Below are 19,704 nucleotides of genomic sequence, written 5' to 3'. Positions count from 1 at the left end.
TAATTCTTTTATTTCTGCCGGTCCATAGGTGTAAAAAGGTTGAAAAACACTGCACTAACATTTACATTAGCACAGAGCTATTTTTAAAAATTACAGCTGGAGCACATACTGATTCCTATTATGTAGGCCACAAGGGCTTCTGTGTTATCTGTATACTAACCATTACGTGCATGGCAATGTTGATGCCCACTTTCCTCCCCAACACACCTTCTCAAGAAACAAACATTTTTTAACACGTGGTTAGTGCATTCACATTCCAAAACTGCTGTGTGATGCTGCAGCACGTCAAGCAGTAGTTTATTTTTTGCTGTGCTAGGTGCACCTTAGAGCCAAACACGGCTTAGTAAAAGATCCCTAAATGCTGGGAAACACACTCCATACAAGCTATTAGGCTCAGGTTCTGTAAGTGGCGCCTGCCACGGCAGGAGGCTACATAATGAGTACCTGCCGCACGTCAATCACCAAAAGGCACCACTTCCATAACTGTGGCTCCCAAGGACCCTAGGTACCGGAAATGTAGGCCAGGATTTTACAGGCCTACATTTCTGGCACCTAGGGTCTTTCCTGAATTTCAGCTAGCATCGCCTAGTGACGCTGAAGCCCAGCGTCACCCCTAAACATGCCCATTTCCGGGCTTCAACTAGGGCATCACTAGGCAATGCTAGGGACCCGTTAAGCATTGTAATGGTTCACATGTAAATGTCCATTTTCAATGAACAACTCAGCCAATGAGGTAACATGACAGTTTCCTAGCTGTGCTAAAAATTCAAATTTCTATTCTCATTGCTTCCTGTATTTCTCGTTTAATTTTACCCTTTTACAGGCCCTATTGCTAAAATAGGAAAAAAGAACTTCATGCTATATTGTTTGTCATCAGACCATATAGAGGATCCTGCTTTACTATCATACGTGTAAGTTCAACAGTAACCCCAGTTGCACCATAATCAGTATAGCACCATCAGCTATTTAGGTGGCATTGCATTAAAAAAAACAAAACACCCCAAAATGAGGCCTAGATCACTAGTTGGGAAATCTGTGGATCCTGATCACTAGATCACAAATTTTAGTTCAGTTTTCATATGTGGTCAAAATACTAACCAGAGTTAAAGTGAGTTATTTTAACCCTCTTCTTTGTGCTCTGGTGGTCTAAATATAACAATTGTACAATACAAATCCATACCCATTAGCAAATCATGAAGCACCAGGCAGTAACTGTGATTTTTGACTCACAAGCCGGAATCACAAAGATGAAAGAAGCACAATCATGTGGAATTTTCCTGGAATTTTTGTACTGGTCTATCTATACTCAGTATGCATATACAGTATGTCCAGTCACTGAAGAACGAAAAAGAAATATATTGTTTCCTGTATAGTTGTTAAAGAAATTGCAGTTTGCCATAGTCTATGCAAAATCTTTTTGCATTCTTATGAAAACAATGATGAATTCTAGCTTAAACAAAAATCTGCAGGTTAATGCTAATAAGTTGTAGTGGATATGCTAAAAACTTAATTTTGGTTTTCTGAATAATTTCCAAAAGGCATATACACTACTTTTTGCCCATGATAGAACAATTTTTCATGCATCTCTATTGTCATATTTCTTCCACAGTAGTAGAACATTGTTGGTAAGATAATGGAGGCCCTGAAATTATTTGCAATTCTTTCCTGTCATTAGCTTTCTGCAATACAGTATTTGCGCTTTTTCCCCTCATGTTCTCCAGTCAGGGCTCATAGTCATAGTTAGAAACTTCTGAAACATATTTTTAAAATTTTCTAACCTGTTTTATGATTAGCGCTGTTCCTGTGCTAATTACGTTTCCTTTGAGTTACACATCTACAAAATTAGTTCAGTGTTAATCAATATCCTGCAAATTCTTTCTCACATCTTAATATAAGATGTACCTGGCTAACCTGTAATGAAATAGAAGTTATTACGAGGGGCTGCTGAAAAGTTCTCAGCCCAACCAACCAACTTCCCACTGTAGCTGAAAAGAGTGTTAGTTAAGTGCCAGTTTGAGAAATGGAATTTTCTGTTTTGATATTGTTTCAGATAATTGACTGAACCATATCCACGTCATTCTCTTCTTGGATGGACTGAGAACTTTTCAGAACCCTCTCATAGTCATAGGGCTCCTTTTACCAAGGTGCGCTAGTGGATTTAGCACACGCGCTAAACGCTAACACCTCCATAGAGCTTGCGTTAGTATTTTTCATTTAGCGCATGTTTTGCATGCGCGAATCTTGAGCATGCGCTAAAAACGCTAGCACACCTTAGTAAAAGGAGCCTATAGAGAAGCAAACCATTTGCAGTATATGCCTCTTATGTGATTGTCTAATTGAATGCAGCAGTATGTTTGAGCTTCTGCTTTTAAAAAGTATTTTAAAAAACATTAGAGAATACTCAATTCCCCCACATTAATTCTTTATTAGAAACTATAGTACTACTGTTCCTTCTGGTGATGTTTGCATATAGCTTCTATACTGCCATCAAAAGAGATTTCCTGTTCAAATGGAAATGATAGCACCTACTTGTGTACTCCATTTTCATCCAGCTAGCAAGGTGTGTTTCAATCATCTTGCTAGCCAATCAAATACATTTGTTCTGTTTTATACAGAACAAAAAATTCTAGAGGTCATAAAGATACTTCTAGATAATATCCCTTTTGAATATATTAGTCAGCAAAAAAAAAAAAAAAAAATGGCTGGGCTGCTTTGCAATTGGGTCCGCAAGTCATGAACATAAGAAATGTGATTGAGAAGAAAAGGCAATCCCTACTGAACTCTCTCCAATAGCACAGTATGGTCCATTCTAGTAAATTAATGGGGGTGGAGTTGGAAAATTGTAAGTAATGTATAGGTGGTATAAGCCGGTATTCAGAGCTACTTTTTTAAATAATTATTTTTATTTTCTTAAACGTAGCAAATGTTTCATCTCATTACAAAGATGTCAATTTATTTTTCAGATAATGTTCTTGCTTATCAGCCTAGGAAGCCTAATATTTTCAATAAGCAAAGAGAGCACCATCACATTTACCCCCTCCCCCCCAAAAAAAAAAAAAAATCCACAAGGAAAGCCACAGCAAAACAGGAATATCCTAAATAAATAAGAAGCTGCAACTGATGAATTAAAGCACAGCTTCTATTTCAAGATGACATAGCACAGCGATGCAACTGTGGGAGGGAAAGGCAAGAGCCTCGTCTTAACATTTTATAAACCTTCTATTTTTTGTGCACATTAGTGTCATATATGCATACTGAACCAATGTAAAATAACCTCCGATGGAGAGATGAAGACTTTTACCTAACAGTCAATAAAGATATATGTTGATTGGAATTAAAAACAAGCAACAATGAAGGAAAAAAACAAAAAAATCTTAATGTTAGGCCAATGCTCCCCTCCTTCTCCCCCCACCCACTGCATCAAAATGCAGCACTGCTTGACGACAGAAACCTGGTGTCAAGACTGTTACATTAAGAAAAGCAAATCTGCCAATTCAAAATGATGGGAGTGGATTGATTCTACTGTCCGTTTTGCACCCGATGCTAGCTGCAAGTTGAGCGTTTCCCAATGAATCCCATACCTGCAAATCAGCACAGATAAACCAAGATGCTAATGCCTATGATGAAATGTCCTGGAGGCTTACCTGAAGGAGAATCACTGCACAAATCATAGCATAAGAGATCGGCATCCACAAAATTATAAGATTATAACATAGCTCCTACTGTAGATGTTCCGATTTCTGACCACAAAAGCTGACAAAGCATTAATAGTTAATCCACTGTGATTGAAAACAAAGAGAATTCTCCAGAATCCTCTCCATTTCTGCCTCTGGTTGCTATACTGAGCTTCGCTCTATGGCAGCTAATACAAATTCTGGAGCAGCCTGGAAAGGCCAGGCAGCACCTTACATGATAGCTCCATCTACTGGTCAGAAATAATATTCAGAAAGTAAAAGCATCCCTGGTCTAAGCTGATTTTTTACAAGGGTAAATCAAAAAGTAAAGGCAAAATACATTTAACGGCTTTAATAGAAGTAACTGGGAGCAATTTAACATATAACTTTTCCACACAGTCCCTATGCAAGATGATTTATTGTATCGCTCAACAAGCTTCTGCATTCATGCAGAGAAGTTTTTCGGCTGCTCCTGAAGTCAGGTGAGCACTGCTTCCTTTACTTCATCATGCTTTGTCTCTTACTCTCTGGGTTGCAGTGATGCACCCATGTCTCATTGCCGGTGACAATTCTCTCCAGAATACTTGGATCTTCATCATACTGTCTCAGGAACTGGGTCGCAACATGCTGTTGCTTGTGCAGATCAGTAAGCAGTTTGGGAGCCCATCATGCGCAGACTTTCATGTATCCCAAGTCATCATGCATTATGGCAAATGCAGATCCATAGCTGATACCCAGATTTGCAGCCAATTGAGACACTATTATCTGTCTGTCTTCTCTAATCAAGGCATCTGCTCTAACAATGTGCTCATGTGTACGTGATGTTAATGGGCGATCAGAACCACCTTCGTCAGTTACACCAGTTATTCCCACTTTAAACCTTTTTACCTACTCATAAACCTTTTGTTGAGTCATGGTGCTATGTCCATACTGAGTCAATATCCGATGGTGAATTTCCACAGGATTCATTCTCTCTACCCAAAGAAAGCGCACTACTGCATGTTGTTCTATAATGGTACAAACTTGCAATGGAACATCCATGTTTCTGATCTCATGACTGCCACATGACTAAAGGCCAAGCTCTGCACTGTGTGTGGACGAATTATCCAACAGGCAACGTACGAGTGCATATGTTGTATTTCGCTAGCTCTGTTCCAGTTATCGTGTAATTATGCCTTTAATTTTTGATTCACTCTCATATTACCAATCAGTATAAACATATTTTCATACGTAGATATGCCCAAAGTTATAAGAAATAAGTCAGATTCTGATAAAATGCTGTAGAAAACTGACGACAGTATGGGAGTGAATAATGGAAACCTGTATTGTTTATATTGTTTCAGTTAGTGATAACAAGTTTATCTTATGAGAAGGTTTAATTTACAACAATTTTAAATTAACATTTACTGTATGTTCTACTTAACCTAAAAATAGGCTAATGCTAGACCAAGAAATTCATATACATGCAATTAAACTAACCTAGAGACTTTGGATCTCAAGTGCCCGCAGTTATTTTTGCCGATAGAACAAGTCGTGGCTCATAGCTTTCTTGCGAGCTATCATCGGTCCATTTGACCCGCAGCTCCTGATTGGTAAGGCTCGACTTTAGTACAGGAAGAGGCGGTCGGAGCATACAGCAAGTGATTTCCTTCACTCGCCAGCGCTCCGGCTGCTCTCCCCTGCCTCTCCCGCTGCCATCTCCAGTCTCCCCCATGAAAAAAACGTATTTGTGGTTTTTCAAGATTCACGGGGGTTCCTGGAACGGAACCCCCGCAAATATCGGGGGAGTACTGTAATTGTATCTGCCATCATGTTTCTATGGGGTCCTTTTACTAAGTTGTGGTAGCTGATTTAGCACGTGCTAAACGCTAGCGCATCCATTATATCCTATGGACACGTTAACGTTTAGCACGTGCTAATTTATAGCACGCGCTAAATCGGCTACTACACCTTAGTAAAAGACCCAGATATATGTTTCTTTCTGGGATAGGCACATGGGATCTCTCGGAGAGAGAAAGAGATAATCGTTATTTCGGATGGGCAGACTAGATGGGCCATTTGACCTTTATCTGCCATCATGTTTCTATGTATATTTTAAGAATTGTTAGAAATAAATATGATGGCAGAAATGTAATATGTAAATAAATATACAGTGGAACCTTGGTTTACGAGCATAATTCGTTCCAGAAGCATGCTCGTAAACCAAATTACTCATATATAGTAACATAGTAACATAGTAGATGACGGATAGATAAAGACCCGAATGGTCCATCCAGTCTGCCCAACCTGATTCAATTTAAATTTTAAAATTTTTTCTTCTTAGTTATTTCTGGGCAAGAATCCAAAGCTTTACCCTGTATTATGCTTGGGTTCCAACTGCCGAAATCTCTGTTAAGACTTACTCCAGCCCATCTACATCCTCCCAGCCATTGAAGCCCTCCCCAGCCCATCCTCCACCAAACGGCCATATACAGACACAGACCGTGCAAGTCTGCCCAGTACTGGCCTTAGTTCAATATTTAATATTATGTTCTGATTCTAAATCCTCTGTGTTCATCCCACGCTTCTTTGAACTCAGTCACAGTTTTACTCTCCACCACCTCTCTCGGGAGCGCATTCCAGGCATCCACTACCCTCTACGTAAAGTAGAATTTCCTAACATTGCCCCTGAATCTACCACCCCTCAACCTCAAATTGTGTCCTCTGGTTTTACCATTTTCCTTTCTCTGGAAAAGATTTTGTTCTACTTTAATACCCTTCAAGTATATATATTAAAACGAGTTTCCCCATAGGAAGTAAGGGAAACTCGCTTGATTGGTTCCACCTCCTTCACCCCCCCCTCTCCGCAGCCGCCGACACTGTTCCACCCACTCCACTACATCCCCAAAAGCCCCCCCCCCGAGGCTACTTGTGCGCATCCACATCCCCTCCCCCCCGCTCTCAAACGCCAACCCCCCATGAATCAGCATCGCCCCCCCTCACGAATGCCCGCCTGCCCACCCAAACTGAAGCCTTACCCCCATCTGGCACTGGCACGCAGCACCAACCCACAGGAGGTGCCGGTGCCCGAAGATCGTGCTGCTTGCCGGACTGGGCCTTGAGCATCTGCACATGCTCAAGGCCTTCTGGATCCCGCCTCTCTTTGAAATTCTCGGAGTGAATGAGATTCTCGGAGAGAACGAGAGCCAGAAGGCCTTGAGCATGTGCAGATGCTCAAGGCACAGTCCGGCAAGCAGCACGATCTTCGGGTACCGGCACCGCCTGTGGGTTGGTGCTATGTGCCAGTGCCAGATGGGCGTAAGGCTTCAGTTTGAGTGGGCGGGCATTCGCTGCCTGGCTTGCCGGAACTTCCTCTCCGACGTCAGATTTGACGTCGGGGAGCAGAATGCTGGTCAGAGCAACGCTTCTGCAGGGAGATCTTGGGGCGGCTGTGGCTTGGGGGCCTGTTCCCCGATGGTGGCGGTGGCAAACCTAGTGGCTTGGGGGAGGGCAGGGAGAAAGAAAGAAAGGGGGCAGGCAGGGAGACAGAAAGAGGGGGGCAGGGAAACAAAGAAAGAAGAGCAACAGAAAGAAAGGGGAAACAGGGAGACAGAAAGAAAGGGGGCATGGAGAGAGAGAGAGAGAAAAAAAAAGGGAGGCAGGGAGACAGAAAGAAAGAAGGGGGCAGGGAGAAAGAAAGAAGAAGTTGGGGGAGAGAATGAGGTCTGGAGGAGAGGAAGCATACAGGAGGCTGAAAGAAGGGAAGAAATATTGGATGCACAGTCAGAAGAATAAAGTACAATCAGAGACTCATGAAATCACCAGACAACAAAGGTAGGAAAAATGATTTTATTTTCAATTTAGTGATCAAAATATGTCCATTTTGAGAATTTATATCTGCTGTTTATATTTTACACTATGGCTCCCTTTTACTAAACCGCAATAGCTGTTTTTAGCGCAGGGAGCCTATGAGCATCGAGAGCAGTGCGGGGTATTCAGTGCAGCTCCCTGTGCTAAAAACTGCTATCGCGATTTAGTAAAAAGGGGGGAGGTATATTTGTCTATTTTGTATGGTTGTTACTGAAGTGACATTGCATAGAGTCATCTGCCTTGATCTCTTTGGAAAAAACCCAAAATATGAATGATAATTAACATTTTCCCTGCCTTTCAGTGAGCTTTGTGTTTTAAAAAAAATTTTATTGTTGGTAAATCATTTTGATTGGTCATTTTAAAAGTAGCTCGCAAGCCCAAACAGTGTGGGCACCCCTGGTGCATCAGAATCGCTAAAGTTGTAATTAGTTTTTAAAGTGAGTCTGGAAGGCCAGGGGGACGCCGGACGACAGTGGAGAGAAGGGGGAAGCATGCCGGTCTTCGGGGGAGCACCTAAAGTCATGGGACCGAGGGTAAAGTGACACCTGAGGTCCCAAAAATATAGCTTGTGCCTATGGTAAATTGTGTGTCTTGCTTACTACACTTAGGTACCTACAGTTTTTACTTTACCCTAGTATTCAATAACAAAATCCTGGCTCCCAGATGCAGTTATAGAATAGGTGCACTCGCTAGCATAGCAAGGGTGGGAGGCACCCAGGGCAGTGGCACACCGTCTTCTCTGCTCCCCCTGCCACGTGCACAACCCTTACCCCGTACCTGTTTAGCTTCCCTGGTGCGAGCCGCATCTCCAACTTGCTGCCGCGCCAGCATTGGCTCTCACTCTGACATGACTTCCTAGTCGTGGGAGCTGGAAGTAATGTCAGAGGGAAGTGCTGTGGCCGGTACGAGCAGCAGGTTGGTGGTGCTGCTGCTCGCGCAGGCATAGAGCTGGAAGTACGGTGGGGGAGGAGTGGGAAGGAGCGGGGGTCAGAGAAGAGAGGTGCCAGCGCCCCCATCAAGATGGCCCCCACCCCCACCCTTACTATGCCACTGGGTGCGCCCTGTGCTGCATCAGAGCACCTACATCCAGGTTCTCCCTTTATAGAATTGTCACCTATGTTTTTTAATGTCTCATTTTCTACTAGTTTTCCAATCTTTATATATCTCTTAATTTTAACTCTTATGTCCCTGTTTATAAAAGTGCACTAAAGTTTTGTACCTAACATGTACTAACTGGAAAAGGTAAGGTACATTAGGAGCAAAATCTCTATTGTACCTGTTAGGGACATTTCCAGTGTTTTGGGGAGGGCATCTGTACAGCTACTACAGTGCAAAGTTCACTACCACACATTAATAGCATGGCAGTTACTGTATATACTAGAATATAAGCCGATCCGAATATAAGTCGAAAAGGAGGAAAAATGTTTGACTCGAATATAAGAATGGAGCTTAATATTCAAGTGCCATGTCCTGCCAGGATCTGCACCCAGTGTTCCCTCCCTCATGCCCTCCCCTGCCAGGCTCTGCACTCAGCCCTCTTCCCTCCCTGCCCTGAACCCAGGCCCCCTCCCTCCCTGCCAGGCTCTGCACCCTGTCCCACCTTCCTTCCCTGTACTCTATTCCCCCTGTAGTTGTCCAGTGGTAGGCTGGGACAGGAGGGATACTAAATTTTTTACCCTCCTCCCACGCGTATCTTTTCCCTGGTGGTCGAACGGTGTATGGGCACAAGCAAGCTTTCCGTGCTCCTGCCCTGCGCTGAACTCCTCCTTCTGATCTCATGGCCAGCAGCCAGTGGTACACCCAGGCCAGCACATAGGAGTAAGCTTTTCGAGCTCCCACCTAGCCCTGCGCCACTCCCTGAATGGTTGCCGCTCCAGAAGTTTCGCAACCGACCCAGAAGAAAAGAAAACAGTTTCTTATTTTGAGACTTCAGGCGATACAGTTAAGGGTGACCTTTGTCCTGAGATACCCCCTGTAAGGGCATCTTGGTGTATAAAGAGAACATATATGTTTTCTATGAGCCGCATCAGTTATCTAAATTTATTTCATCCCAGGATAATAAGTAATTACTTGTTCTGCTTCTTTTAAATCTTTTCATAGAGGAATTGTTCAAGGGCAGTCGAGCCTCGTTCTGATTGTCCTGGTATTTAATTTGAGTGTAATTTCTAAACTAAACTAAAGCTTAACTTTGTATACCGAGTCATCATTCTGAGAAGACTAGACTCAGTTTACAGCAATTAAATAAACAGGGAATGATTTACAAATGATAAATAGATGATAATAGCAAAATTTCAAAAGAATTAATTTTCAAAGTGTTTGGCAAATAGAGTAGTTTTTAAAGATTTATGGAAAAATTGAAATGAATTGGAACTCCTTAAAAAAAAGGGGAGATCATTCCAGAGTTGAGAGAATTTAAAGACCAAAGACTGACTGAAGATCTTGACTCCTTTAATCCCTCTTTTAGAAGGAAGGGAGAGTTTAAATTGTTGGATATCTCTTGCAAAGGAGAATTGTAAACATTTCAAAATAAAGGAATAAGAGGATTAAAGATACCATGTAGAATTTTAAAACAAATACAAGCGCATTTAAATTGAATTCTAAAATAAACCGGGAGCCAATGAAGACTCTGAAGCAAAGGGGTCACATGGTCAAATTTACGTTTTCCAAATATCAGCTTCGCAGCAGTATTCTGAATTAATTGTAATCTATGAAGACATTTTTTGTAATGCCACAGTAGATAGCGTTACAGTAATCAAAACGAGATAATATAATTGATTGAACTAAGATAGAAAAATGACAGTGATGAAAAAGATTTCTAACCTTCCTCAGCATTCGCAAACTAAAGAAACATTTCTTGAAAAATGAATGTATTTGGTCCTTAAAGGAAATAGAGGAATCAAAAAGGACTCCCAATATCTTAGCAGAGAACTCAATTGGTAAGGAGGACCCAAATACCAGAGCTACAGTAGGAGGAAGACAATCCAATCTTGGACCTAACCATAAAAGCTTAGTTTTAGTTGTATTAAGCTTCATCCGGACAGATACAGCCAGGGAGGAAGACTTAAAATTTTTGTTCTATCAGTAAACAAAGAGTGTTCTATCTGTGAGTTATACTGTCTACAAATGGTGCTTTAAGATGCGATGATTGGGTGGTGAAACATTAGTGTTGGGGTTCGCACCTGTTATTGTCTCCATGATTCTGAGCACAAAAGCTACCAAGAGTTGTATACAGGATTGAAATTGTAGATGTTGAGATCTATTATGAGTGATTATTCCATTGCCTTTCAGGATATTTTTTTCTAATCACTCAGGTTGAAAAAACAATCTTGAGTTTATTTGCCCCTATTTGTGTGTATTTGACGGAGCCTGCTCTCGTCAGGCAGGAGGGCATCTGCGCATGCACGGATGCCCTCCTGTCTAATGTGATTTCAAAGAAGCTTTTCAAATCCCGGACAAAGTGCCGGGTTTTGAAAAGCCATCCAGAGCCCCGGACATGTCCTCGAAAAGGAAGACATGTCCGGAGAAATCCGGACATCACCAATTTATCACTGCTGACACAGGCTTAGCTGCAGCTCTATTTGGGTCTGACTGCTTATATGGAAGCCCAGTAATTGCTGAAATTTGAAAGCCAGAGTCCTGAAGCTTTTGCTGCAAGGCCTTGTATCTCCCTATGACAATGGGCATGATCAGTATCTTCACCTAGGGTGGGAGTCTGGAACATTAATTCTCTAATTAAATATTTTAAGCCTGGAACCTAGCTCGCTTGTGTTTGCAAAGCTGCAATTTAGTTTCCATTTGGTCTTCCTGAGCTGTTTGCTGATATACCCGCTCTTTCAAAGAGTCTGATTGGTAATGTAAATAAGAAAACTTTTTCCTGCTCTATCATAGCACATTCTCTTTTGGTGGTAACTTATCTTTTAATTATACATTTTCCATTAACCTTTTCTTACATATTGACCATGTTAACCAAAGGCAAGCCATATTTCTGTTACACACTGATCTGACAGAATATAATGAACAGTACTTTTCAAAATTTGTTTCAATATTAGAGGTAGTGGTGAGGTAATCAGTTACACAGGAGGTCCAAGGGTTAGACCCAGAGGAAACTACACACTGCTTAAATAAAGTGGGGTGGTCTACACCTAGAACAGTGGGTTTATGTGTAGCACCCTTAGCATATGCTGCAGAATCAGTTCTCTTCTTATGCCAGAAAAATGTTATGCACTAAAATTTCACTAATCCACACATTGGTAAAGGGGAGGAGCTGAAAAATTAAATGTATTAGAAATGAATTAAAAATGCTCTCCTTTTATTAAGAAGGGAGGCTTAGAAGGATGGCTTAGCGGGCATAAATGTTATGGGTGCTCAATGCAGAGGCACTTGCTTGAAGGCCACCCTCAAAACTATGCCTGAACAGTAAAGTAGATTCTAACCTTTAGCAGGGTGGAGGTTTAGGAAGAAATGCAGTTTTGTTAGAAGATTAAGGTAGTCAGGCGCCAGTTTGTACATACTTTATAGTGTATGTGCACTAGGGTACATGCTGACAAGAAAATAGATATAAAAAGTTACAGAGATAGTAAATTAGGTTTGTTTTCCAGGGAGAGATATGCAGTGACTGTTTTCACTTAGTACCTATTGGGATTTTATTACTGAAACAAGATGTTGAATTTTCTATAAAACAGCACAATACAATTTCAGCACTAATTTATATTTTCCTATAAAACAGTACCATAACATTTCAGTATTAATTTAGTTCTTAGGAAAACAATATTATCTTGTGAACTATTAACCTTGGCCACATTTCTCCACCAATAAAAAAAACAAAACAAAACACTTGAAGAAGAGAATAATATATATAGTGTATTATAAATAGATGTTAATTTGGGGCATACCCTACCTACTTATAACTTGGCTCTGTGTAATATTTAAGAACAGATACTTAAAGCATTTAAGGAAGAACTAGAATTTTATTTTTACAGAGAAAAATGTATTTATAAGATTAGGCAGGGAATGCAGCAATTTTAGTTACAATTTAGGGATCTTTAAACAAGGAAAATGAGCCACAAAATAAAATATTGTTAGAGAAACAGAATGATTAATTTTATGTTGGATTAAAAGTAACTCACTATGATGAGGGCCCTTGCTGGAAGAAGAGTTCCTCGGTTGTTGAATAGCTAGGAATACATGGAGCCAGCAAGGTGTGTTACAGAATGTCCAGTGGTGATCCAAAGAGGAAGAACTTAGGTAACTCTCCCCCTTTTTATGGACCCTGGGGGCTTGAAGTCAGCTGTCAAGTCAGGAATAATTCAAAATGAGTTTCTGTTCTGGGTGGATGGGTGGGTGATGAGATCTGGTTTGGCTCCCTAGATGGACAGCCATGATTGGTTATTAATAGTGTCAGTCTGGAAATATCCAGTGGCTTTTGTCTTATCCCAAGCTCTAATTACTAAGGCCCCGATTCACTAGTCAGCGATCGTCGCTAAACCTGTTTTCACAGGTTTAGTGACGATCGCTGCTACCCACTCGATTCACTAAATGGCCAACTGCATATTTTCCAATCTGATCCGACCCAACCCATGCAAATGAGTAAAACCCCACGCAAAATAGCCAAGCGATTGATTCACTAACATTTGCTTGGCTATTTTGCATTGGGTTTTACGATCCTAAAACCCGACTGTTGTAGACCGGTTGGTAACTGACATTCCATGCTACTGATCTTAAGACAAAATCTCTGTTTTGCTTGGGTTCAAGCAAAGTTTGTTGTTGCTTGCCCATTCTTGAGTTGCAGTTAGCCAGGCAGTCAGTTACTCAAAGCTGTGGGTAGATCTGGTTCAATTGTTATAAGTAGTTGGACACAAAATTCTATATCTATGCCAATGATGTGTTTCGACCAAAGCAGCTCAGCCAGAGGCTTAAGGTAGATATTAAATAAAATGGAAGACAGTATGGATCCCTGTGACAACCTGCCAGGGTAAGCAATGGCTTCCCCCATGTCTGTCTCAATAGCAGACTATGGACTTTTTCTCCAGGAAGTTGTCCAAACCTTTTTAAATCCAGCTATGTTGGCCATAATTCCCAATCCTTACTTCTGCTTTTGTTGAGAGGGACCATATCTGCCCTTCTCCAATCCTCCAGGACCATTCCCAACTGTAGAGAAGCATTGAAAAGGTCAGCCAACAAAGCCACCAGAACTTCCTCAGTACCCGCTGATATATAATCTATCCAGCCATATCGCTTTGTCCATCTTTAGTTTAGCTAGGTCCTCGTAATCGTTCCTGGTCTACCACCCCTACTTTCCAATTTGTGTTCATCTTTTGCAGTCCTGCTCCTGGCCTTTAAGCTGTGAACATAGAAAGGTAATATTCGTTAAGCAATTCCATCTTTTCTTTATCAGCATTTACGTATTTCTCCCCTTCACCTTTGAGTCTCACAATGCCACTTTTGCATGTCCTCCCATTACATTGATATGATACTAATGCTGTTCCTACAATACAGTGAAAAATCTTGCTATGTAGCTGAGGGAAAAGTATAAATAAATAGATGATGGACATGCTAGGCAGTACAAAATTAATTGGGATAAATAGAAGACAAATTATATGCACAGTTAAATAAGATATGAAGAAATGGTCTAAGGCAGTGGTCTTCACTAATTTTTAAGTAAGAACCATTTTGGGTCCAAAAGGGCTGAAGGAGAATTACTTGGGGCCATGATGCCAATAGTGCTTTTTGACAATCATTCTTACCAGAACACCTGGCCTTGATCACACATGCAGAACATAGTTTCAAGTTTCAAGTTTTATTTCACATTTGATGGATCGCCTATTTCGAAATTCTAGGCGATGTACATAATAATATAATATAGAAACTTTAACCAAATTACAAAATCAATTAAGACTCACATGAAAGATAGGGAAGGAGGGTAAAGTTACAATGTGGGAGAAGAAAAAAACAAAAAACCAGGGAAGAACGAAAGGTAGGGTAAAATTTATGAATAAAAATTTATGCGTAAAAAATTTATGCATTAAAATTGTTTAAGGGCGTCCTTTAGTTGTATTATAAATCAAAGGCGTCCTTAAATAAGTAAGATTTTAAAAGCTTTTTAAATGTTATAATATCACTTTCAATTCTGATGTAATGGGGAAGGGAGTTCCACCATTGTGGCCCTGCGACAGTAAACATTTCAGCTCTTCGTGTTCCGATGACTTTTAATGATGGGACAGTTAATAAGTTTTGATTAGATGAGCGCAAATACAGGACCATAAACTAAAATACACAACTGAAACTGATGATGCCAGGCTCTGCATGCAGTGGTGACGAGTCAAAACCGCATGAGACAATTGCTGCCAGACAACCGCGCGCAGGACACCAGTGTGCTGTATTCAAACACAATTTTACAGCAGTCCGAGGAGCTGTGTGTGTGTGTGGGGGGGGGGGGAACCGCCAACTTTACTTAGAACTGTTGGCACTCCCGTTGGGGGGGTGGGGAACCCCTCCCCATTACAGAGGAAACTGTAATTTTCCCTAAAAAAAGAGGGGAAAAGGCTGTTTCCTCTATAATGGGGGGTATCCCCCAACACCCCCCACAACGGGAGTGCCAACAGTTCTAAGTAAAGGATTGCTTTAAAATAGTGTTTGAATCCAGCGCGCTGACATCCTGCATGTGATTGTCTGCCCTCAATTGTCCACGCGCAATTATCTCATGCAGTTTCGTCTATGTGTCTCATGCAGTATATCACCAGAAATGCATATCTTCCTGAATAGTGCAAAATATAGACAGCAGATGTAAATTCTCAAAACTGACATATTTCAATCACTGAATTGAAAATAAATCATTTTCCTACCTTTGTTGTCTGGTGATTTTATTTTTCCAATCCTCTTTCCCCAAGCTCTGGCAGTACTTCCTTCTGTCTGTGCTCTTAACTGTTTCTAGGACCGTCTTATCCATTTGCTGTTTTTATCTCCTTCACTTTCTGTTCTACATCCATCTTTGGTGTTAACATTCAACTTTCTTCCATTTTTCTGCTTCCTTCTCAATCTGTCTGCTTTTCCATATCTTCCCCTCCTCTCCATCCATATGCACCATCTTCTCCCTGTCTCTGTCCTTCCCCTCCTCTCCATCCATGTGCACCATCTCCTCCCTGTCTCTGCCTTTTCCCTCCTCTCCATTCATGTACACCTTCTCCTCATCATTGCCCTTCCCTTTTCCTCCCCATCCTTCTTCCCACAGAGGTCTGGCATCTTCTTTCCCTTTCCTCCCCACCTCCATCAGGATCCAGCATTTTTTGTTTCCAGCGCTGCAGTCCCGCATTTTTTGGGCTACAGGCAGCATGAATGAAGTAAACACGCTGTCTTTGGCAGCCCCGGAAGCTATTCTTCTGCTACAGCTGCCTACTGGAAAGAGTCAACAAATCTGATTCATTTGTGTCAATCTCCAACCTTTTACCCATACTGCACATCAGATGCTACGGCTCCTTGGTCACATGGTATCCACAGTATACATCATCCCATTTGTATGTCTGCATCTCAGAATTCTACAATGGACCCTATTAACCCAATGGTCTCAAGCCATGGGACATTTGTCTGCTCCGATTCAAGTCATCTTCAATCTCTGCCATACTCTCCAGTAGTAGAAGTGCCTTGTATTGCTCTATGGTATGGTCGTACCTTGAAAACTGTTTGCAATTCTGGTCACCCTATCTCAAAAAAGATTTAGCAGAATTAGTAAACGTACAGAGAAGGGCAACAAAAGTGATAAAAGGGATGGGATGATTTCCCTATGAAGAAAGGCTAAAGCGGCTTGGACTCTTCATCTTAGAGAAGAGACAGCCGAGGGGTGATATGATAGAGGTTTATAAAATTAATGAGTGCAGTGGAAAGGGTAAGGGTGAATTGCTTGTTCACTCTTTCCAAAAATACTAGGACTAGGGGACATGAGATGAAGCTACTAAGTAGTAGATTTAAAACAAACCGGAGAAAATATTTCTTCACACAATGTGTAATTAAACTCTGGAATTTGTTGCCAGAGAATGTGGTGAAATCAGTTAGCTTAGCGGGGTTTAGAAAAGGTTTGGATAATTTCTGAAAAGAGAGGTCCATAAGCTATTATTGAGATAATTTGGGGAAATCCACTGCTTATTCCTAGGATAAGCTGCATAGAATCTGTTTAGCTACTTGGGATCTAGCTAGGTGCATGGGACCTGGGTTGGCCACTGTTGGAAACAGAATACTGGGCTTGAAGAACCTTCAGTCTGTCCCAGTATGGCAATTCTTATATTTTTAAGCAGTAGGTAGACAGTAAAAAGAGGTAAATTGAAGACTACAGAGTAAGAATGAATGGAGAGGGAGAAAAATAAACTGAAGAACATTGAGAGGACAAAAACAATGTTAGAGATGGATGTAGTGGAGGAGATGAAGAAGATAGGAGGAGAGAGAAAAATGACAAATGAACACAAATCCTTGGTACGAGAATTAAGAGAAAACAGAGGAAAGCAGAAAGCAGAGACTGAGACCAACATTATTTAAAATGAAAAATACAATCCTTTTTTCTACTTTTGTTCTCTGACCATTTAATTTTTCTAATAAAGTTCAAAACTCACAACTGAAAGTCTGATATATCACCTGATATAGCATCATAGGGAAGAGGGTGGGGGCAGTGCAAGAAAGGATGGGGCACCATGGAGGACAAGTTGCACAGGGTGCAATTATAGCTTACTAGGGCCCTGATTGAACACAACAGGCAACCGCCTAGGGGAGGGGAAAAGCTAGGGTTGGGCTGGAGCAGGACCGGGGACGAGGTTTGGGCATGGCTAGGGCATGGCCATGTGTCCTCTTTTTTTGTCTTCACAAATATATGGCAACCCCAGCTAAAGGGATAAACATGCCCCAAACAAAGATTAACCCCCTCAGGGCCCCAAACAAAGATTAACTCCCTCAAGGCTGCATCTGAAGGAAAGATGACTAGTGGAGTCCCTAGGGTTCGGTGCTGGGGCCAATCCTGTTCAATATGTTTGTGAGTGATATTGCTGAAGGGTTAGAAGGAAAAGTGTGCCTTTTTGCAGATGATACCAAGATTTGTAACAGAGTAGACACCGAAGAGGGAGTGGAAAATATGAAAAAGGATCTGCAAAAGTTAGAGGAATGGTCTAATGCCTGGCAACTAAAATTCAATGCAAAGAAATGCAGAGTAATGCATTTGGGGATTAATAATAGGAAGGAACCGTATATGCTGGGAGGAGAGAACCTGATATGCACGGACGGGGAGAGGGACCTTGGGGTGATAGTGTCCGAAGATCTAAAGGCGAAAAAACAGTGGGACAAGGCAGTGGCTGCTGCCAGAAGGATGCTGGGCTGTATAAAGAGAGGCGTAGTCAGTAGAAGGAAGAAGGTGTTGATGCCCCTGTACAGGTCATTGGTGAGGCCCCACTTGGAGTATTGTGTTCAGTTTTGGAGACCGTATCTGGCGAAAGATGTAAGAAGACTTGAGGTGGTCCAGAGGAGCACGACAAAAATTATAGGAGGCTTGCGCCAGAAGACGTATGAGGAGAGACTGGAAGCCCTGAATATGTATACCCTAGAGGAAAGGAGAGACAGGGGAGATATGATTCAGACGTTCAAATACTTGAAGGGTATTAACGTAGAACAAAATCTTTTCCAGAGAAAGAAAAATGGTAAAACCAAAGGACATAATTTGAGGTTGAGGGGTGGTAGATTCAGGGGCAATGTTAGGAAATTCTACTTTACGGAGAGGGTAGTGGATGCCTGGAATGCGCTCCCGAGAGAGGTGGTGGAGAGTAAAACTGTGACTGAGTTCAAAGAAGCGTGGGATAAACACAGAAGATTTAGAATCAGAAAATAATATTAAATATTGAACTAGGCCAGTTACTGGGCAGACTTGCACGGTCTGTGTCTGTGTATGGCCGTTTGGTGGAGGATGGGCAGGGGAGGGCTTCAATGGCTGGGAGGGTGTAGATGGGCTGGAGTATGTCTTAACAGAGATTTCAGCAGTTGGAACCCAAGCACAGTACCAGGTAAAGCTTTGGATTCTTGCCCAGAAATAGCTAAGAAGAATAAAATTAAAAAAAAAAAAAAAAATTTAAATTGAATCAGGTTGGGCAGACTGGATGGACCATTCGGGTCTTTAACTGCCGTCATCTACTATGTTACTATGTTACTGTGTTAGTGCTGCCCAATTCAGGGAAAAACAATTTTCAATTCTATTTGATTTGGCCTATTGAATTGATTTTTTGATTTGATTCAATTCACTTTTCCTGCGTAATAAGGTGTTTTTTTCAAATGACCTGGTGGGTTTATTTTTGTAGACTCTTCACCATACCCCCCCCCCCTTCTCTCTTTTGTCCTCTCTAACCCCACGCTGGTGCTATGGTATAAACAAAAGAAAAAAGACTTTTTTCCCCTCTGTTGGGTCCTAGATCACGCTTGCTGTCTAACACCACCTCTGGCAGGATACACATTTAAATCTGGCATATCTGATATTGAAGCGTGTTGTTCAATAGTCTTGGTAGAGCAACTCTAAAGAAGGTTGTGATTTAAAAGTGTTTCTGCCTGTTAAATTGAACAAAAAAAACAGAACCTTCATGTCAAAAATTCAACTGAATTTACTTTTTAAAGAGTTCTGGCATACCTTTAAATTAGTAATTGAATTTTAATACACATTTTAACTTAATCCTTTAAAAGTTATTATAAGAAAAAGTTCACAACATGGATAAACAATCAGAAGATACATTGACTTGCGTATTAAAATATTCAACTCAAGGCAATGAGATAGCAAGTATCTTGGAAAGATAATTGGAAAATTATTAAAACTCATCCCATTTTTGAAGACTTGGATTTACGCATAGCATTTTCAGGAGATAGAAATTTAAAGGATATTTTATCTCCCACTATACAAAACATGGACAATCAAGTTGATAGAAATGTGTTACCAGTTGGATTTTTCAAATGTGGGAAATGCAGCATTTGTGATATTACTGTATCTTTAAAGGAATTTAAAAATCCAACTGATGGGAAAATGTACTTCAAACATTTTCTTACATGTTCTTCTAATCATATAATATACGTCATTTCCTGTCTGTGCAACAAATTTTACGTGGGGATGTCGACTAGATCTTTCAAAACGAGAATGACAGAACATAAATCATGTCAACAACAGAAATTCCATGTG

At 41.1% G+C, this 19,704-nt stretch overlaps 1 protein-coding gene across 5 annotated transcripts in view; it reads right to left on the bottom strand.

The window, feature by feature from the left end:
- Nucleotides 1-19,704, bottom strand: part of LOC117360465 (sodium channel protein type 2 subunit alpha-like) — a 526,898-nt gene that overhangs the window by 423,341 nt on the left and 83,853 nt on the right. For 3 of the 5 annotated variants that reach the window (XM_033944238.1, XM_033944242.1, XM_033944240.1), the window contains exon 1: nucleotides 3,645-3,821. The exons of the other annotated variants lie outside the window; for them this stretch is intronic. The gene's annotated coding sequence lies outside the window, so the exon portion shown is untranslated. Of the gene's footprint in view, nucleotides 1-3,644; nucleotides 3,822-19,704 lie in introns of those variants that run through there. 5 annotated transcript variants of the gene reach the window in all.

Source organism: Geotrypetes seraphini, chromosome 5 (genome assembly GCF_902459505.1).
Source record: "Geotrypetes seraphini chromosome 5, aGeoSer1.1, whole genome shotgun sequence".
In the NCBI taxonomy this organism is placed as follows: Eukaryota; Metazoa; Chordata; class Amphibia; order Gymnophiona; family Dermophiidae; genus Geotrypetes; species Geotrypetes seraphini.
The sequence above is the reverse complement of the archived record's forward strand: the minus strand, read 5'-3'. Positions and strand labels throughout refer to the sequence as shown.